Source organism: Mustela erminea, chromosome 18 (genome assembly GCF_009829155.1).
Source record: "Mustela erminea isolate mMusErm1 chromosome 18, mMusErm1.Pri, whole genome shotgun sequence".
NCBI classification, from domain to species: Eukaryota; Metazoa; Chordata; class Mammalia; order Carnivora; family Mustelidae; genus Mustela; species Mustela erminea.
In genome coordinates this window covers 49921611-49927018 of record NC_045631.1, presented here as the reverse complement: position 1 = coordinate 49927018, position 5408 = coordinate 49921611, and the positions used below count along the sequence as shown (strand labels likewise).

Genomic DNA, 5408 nt, shown 5'->3' with positions numbered 1-5408 from the left:
ACGGGGAGGTTTCTCTCAGAAATCCTATCCAGAGAGAAGTGTTGGGGAAACTACTATTTGTTAATAAAATGAATGATAACACGTCATTTAAATGTTAAATTTAAAACAGAGCTAATAGTGTAAAACTTCCTAATCTGATTTCCTTTCAAGTGCTTTTCCTATTTATTATAAATGGAGCTACAAACGGCCGGGCCTTTGGCACCCTGCCATCCATCATCTCAGAGTCTGGCTTCTTAAGAGTTGGCCTGAGCTCCTAACCAGGGGAGACCACCAATACCCAAACAAACCCAGAAAGAGGTTCCGAGGTTTGACATTTTCTTCTCCAGGGTGTCAAGCAGAAGGGCCCACGGGAGAGGCTATTTGGGGGAGAGGAGGGGAGAAGGGGGGGGGGGAGGAGGCGCTGGAGGAGCATGCGCAGTGGCTCCCCGTGAAACCTTGCTGGTAAATAGGTCTGCGTTGCCAAGCTCTCTCCGCAGACTTGGGTTTCTGCTCCCGACGTTTCCTCCCGCTCCTCAGACACAGCTTCTGGGAAGTGAAGGTTTGCCAAGCTTGGAATGGGTTCCTTTACTCTTTCACGTTAGTTTCTCCATTTGCTCTGAGCATCCTCTGAGCAAGCTGATTGAGTGCTCTCTGGTCTGCGGGGGGTGGGGGTGGGGGTTACCCCCGGGATGAGGGGTGGCCGGGAGGCTAGGCAGAGTCCGGGCTGCTCCAGAACACCGGGAGAGGCTCTGGGTATTGCCTTCCGGTGCAAGAAACGCCTGTCAAGTCCTCCACGGGCTACTTAATTTTTTTTTTTTTTTAAGATTTTATTTTTTTGTTAGAGAGAGCGCGCTCGAGCTTGTGCAAAAGTTTGCAGGGGGAGGGACAGAGGGAGAAGCAGACTCCCAGTCAAGCAGGGAGCCCGAGGCGGGACTCGATCCCAGAAACCCAGATCATGACTCCTGCGGAAGGCCGATGCTTAACTGACTGAGCCACCCAGGCGGCCCAACGTGCTGCTTTATTACGTAAGCGGCGCCCACTCCGCTGGCTTCCGCGGGCTTCGGAGCGCTCAGATAATGTGTTGGCAAATGTCTTTGGAGAGGAGTCTACACTTGCTGTCTACACTTCCTCCCCTCTCATTGTCTCCTCAACCCCCCCCCCCCCCATAGTCTTGCCCCCTTCATAGAGCCTTTCCAGGCAGGTGAAATCCATCCTAATGGGTAAATTCGTGGGATGATTTGCTCCGGCTCCGGCTTCACGTGGCTGCGGCCTTGCTCCTTCCGCTCCCCGCAATTTGAGCTCCCCCTCATCTGACAGGACTTTCCTTACCAGGAGCATCTCCACCTCCTGCTGCTCCGCATGCCTCCTGCCCCCACCTCCTACCCCACCTTGAAAGAAAGCCTACTTTGTCCCTGTTGAAACCAGCTGTCCTCCTGGTAGGCAGTGACATCACATCGCCCCACTGCCTCAGTTAGAAACCTGGACCATTTCTAGATGGCTCGGCTCCCTCATCTGTCCCCACTCAGTCATCCAGCTCTGTTGACTCCGTCTCCTAAAAATCTCCTACAGTCACCACCTTCTCCCCATATCCACAACCACCGACCAGGGCTCGGGCTCTTCTCATTTCTTGCCAGGAGCAGCAGAACATTCTGTTCTCCCGGCCTGCAGCAGAGCCCCCTGCCCCTGGGGCCCCCTGACATGTTGCCACCATAGAGACCATTCTGTACTCCAGAACTGACTGTATCATCCCTGGCTTCCAATCCTTTCTTGGCCACATATATCCTCCAAGACAAGGCCCAAAGCCCATTGAACGGTGCCCAAGGCGGCTGGTCCTGCCCGGTCTCCAGCTCTGCCTCCTGCTGGCTTCCCAGCCCCTGCCGAGGGCGGTCCCTCATGGTGGTTCCTGTCTTCTGCTGCTCTGTGCCTTTGTGCTTGAGATGCCCTTGGCCAGCAGGCCACCCTCTTCGGCTTCTTCATTTCTCCCCTGCCTTATCGCCCCCGAAGTGGGGGACACTCTTCTTTGTGGTTCTGTGGCACCTGGGGCTCACCTCTAGCAAAACACCTGTCCTACCTGCTCAGCCATGGGCTCTGAAGAAGGTGCCATGTTTTTGACAATTTTTGTCTCCCTTAGCCCAGTCCACGGTTGAACCCCGTTGTGGACGTGGGTGATACATGAAACGTGGCACAACGGATATAACATGGACACAGGCCCACTGGCACGGAGGGTGGCCCGGGTCCCGGGGATGGGTCCTGACATCCTCATGGCAGAGTGAAGCCTTTAGCTGCTGTGTCATGGGGAATCATGGTTGGCATCCTCCAAGCAGACCTCAATACGCCCCATGTCCGGGCACTCTGCCCCATGTCATTCTCTCCCTTTGAGCGTGCTGAGGCTAGCTGACTTGCCTCCGACCAACAGAATACAGCAGACAGAGCGGGATGTTCCTTCTGAAATTGGATTATAAAAAGATTGTGACTTCTCTCTTTGGTGCTTTTTTAGGATGGTGAGGCAACCTTCTGGAGGGGAGAGGCCCCTGTGGCAAGGGAGAAGGCCTGCCACCAACCCAGTGGGTGATCTTGGAAGTTGAGTCCTACCCAGCCAAGCCTTCAGGCTCGGGTAGGCCCAGCATTAACCTTCCTTAACCCTCCTGTCCGGTCGTGGACCACGTGGAGCCTGAGGCCGGCTAAGCCACGCCCAGATTCTGGACCCACGGATTAAGAGGCTTCCTTTCCAAAAGGGCGAGGCCAAACCAGCAGGTCCCTGAGAAGTGTGCTCTGTCAGCTAACAGGGCTCATGCTGGGGACCAAGTGTCAGTCCATCCAGGTTCCAGGAGCCTTTTCCACACTTAGACACAACAGCGCATTGAGGGGGGAATGGTGACAAGAGTAAGCCTGCGATCATTATAACACGTCTGAGGTTCTTCCAAGGTTACTGGATGTTTCTGTAAAAACATATCAGATTTCTCCAAATAGGTTATGAAACGCAAAACCGAAATCGTTTTGAGATTTTCCGGAGTTCCAGGCTAGTGACATTTGATCACACTTAAAAACAACATCTACCCTGCTGCCACCTTTGCCCAAGTTATCAGGGTCCCCCCCGCCCCCCGCGGAAATGGAGAGACTGGACTTATCCGTCTAGAGGGTAATTATGAATATTATTTATTGCTTCAGATTTAGAAGAGGGAAGCCAACCTTCCACTTGGAGTGATAGGGAACCTGCACAGAGTTGCTAATGAGGGGCTCTTTGGGATTCAGATGGGAGCCAGAAGTAGGAGGGGCTGGGGCTCATTCTTTGAATGATATATATTTTTAAAGATTTTATTTATTTATTTGACAGAGGCACCGCGAGAGAGGGAACACAAGCAGGGGGAGTGGGAGAGGGAGAGAAGCAGGCTTCCCGTGGAGCAGGGAGCCCGATGGGGGCCTCCATCCCAGGACCCCAGGACCAGGACCTGAGCTGAAGGCAGACGCTTCACGACTGAGCCACCCAGGTGCCCCCTTTAATGATATTTGTAAAGCAATCTTCTGAATTCCCATCACTGAATTTGGATTTGGGGGAGAGAATTCCTGAATGGGAACTGTTCCCACTCCCACTCCCCCAACTGGGGACTTGTTCCCCAGGACGACTCTGGGGAGGTCTTTTTTTGTTTTTGTATTGTTGATGTGACCATGTGACCATTGGCTGCACAGGATGCAGTACTTAATGATTTCCTTAGAAAAAATATGAGTATCACCAAATTTAGGATGTGTGGATTGAGCGTCTCCTCCTGTTACTAATGTCCCGTTAATAAATATTCCCCAATAATACTGTTTGAGTGTGGAAAAAAGATACAGCAGTTAGCGACGCTACAAAATCTGTCTTGATAATTTCAACACATCACCCCAACGCTTCAGGGATATTAGGGAAAAAATTAAGTGGAAAAAAATCCGCCATGAGCTAACCCAGCTCTCCAGCTCTCCAGACATGGAAGAGACCAACAGAGGCCACAGCCACGATGAGAAGACAGTGTTTTAGTCGAAAACACCATTTCCCCTCTCCCTGAACTATTTCTTTTTTGCAGAATTAAAATTTTTTCTCAAGGTCAGCTTGTTCCGTGCATTAAATCTGTCTACCTGTGTACCGCTTGGCACCTGAATCCATTCATTCACACATCAGAAGATGATTGGGACCTGGCCCATTGCCTCGGGGTCGCAACAAGTTGAGGAAGGGGCTTGCTCCTCCTCCCTTTCTCAAAGCCAAGGTCAGAGAAGATGAGAGCAGAGCACAGGGAGCCAGGTGTGAAGGGCAGGTGCGAGACAGCCGCCTGCCCCGTAAGAGACGGGGCTGTCTTCCCAATGGCTGCTGGGGGCAGCCCTGGAGAAGCCCCAGCCATAGGACAGCTTTCAGAGGTCAAGACCAAAAAGCCTGCCTGGAAAAACTCTGCCACTCAGTTTGGGCGTGGAGGGGGGGGGCATGGCCATGAGGCCTTCCCCCCACCTCAAGTCGGCTTTCTCAGGTGACCACCCACTTCCTGTAGGTCTAGCCACTTCACCCGAACTTGGCTTTGCAGTAACAGACAGGACCCTCCCAACCCCCACTCCAAGCTTTAACCTCTTCTACCCTGACAAAGGCCGCCTTCCTTGCTCCTGGCCAGCCTCCCCGGGGGGTCCCCGCTCTGAATTTCCCTGTGAAAAGGTGTCAACCTTACACTCTACAAGACAATGGAGGGCCTAGCGTGCCCTTGGGACGTGCTTACCACCCCCTCCCCACAAAGAAGGGACCTCCTCCCCGGAAGCCAGGAGAGAGGAGGAAGACAGACGCCCCATGCAGCGGGCGCCAGGACCCCAGAGTGGATCCAAAGGCCAGAGTGCCTGAGCTCTGCTGCCTGCTGTCTAGGGGAAGGTGGGGAGGAAGGCGGCTATTCGACCAGGAGGGCTCACGGTGGGGGCTCTGATCACCTGGGGCGGGAAAGCCTGGGATCCATCTTCCCTGCTGGAATGGGTGAACCGCAGCCCTGGGGGAGGGGGCGGGGGCACGGGCGCTGTGGGCAGCTGGGAGCTGACCCCGACAGGTCCCAGACAGGAGGAAGCTGTGCCTTCTCCAGAAAACCACGAACGCTGAGAGCCAGGGAGAAAGGCAAGGTGAAGCAGACTGGCCTGGGCGGGCTTGGCGGAGCCTTGCGGGCCAAGGGAAGAGAATGTTTTTCTTTATCCTAAAATGTAATTATGAGCCCAGGGGAGTGTGGCATAGGGGTTAAATATGGAGGCTCTGAAAAGGGATGCTCGGCTCTCCACAGAGAGAGGAGAGAGTCTGATCTTGCTCTGTGCCTCAGTTTCCCCAAGTATAGATTGGGAGGAATGGCGGCACCTGGCTTGGGAGCTGGTGTGAGGATTAAGTGAAGTGATGCCATCAAGTGGCCGGGACCCCTGGGAAGGATGAATCACCCCGGGCT

The 5408-nt window shown here is 53.9% G+C and overlaps 1 long non-coding RNA gene across 1 annotated transcript; it reads left to right on the top strand.

Moving 5' to 3' along the window:
- Window positions 1-432: 432 nt before the first annotated feature.
- LOC116578252 lies at window positions 433-3350 on the top strand. The gene is made up of 4 exons (XR_004280792.1): window positions 433-538; window positions 2477-2593; window positions 2950-3118; window positions 3314-3350. It is a non-coding gene; the product is annotated as an uncharacterized LOC116578252 (long non-coding RNA).
- The last annotated feature ends 2058 nt before the right edge of the window (window positions 3351-5408 follow it).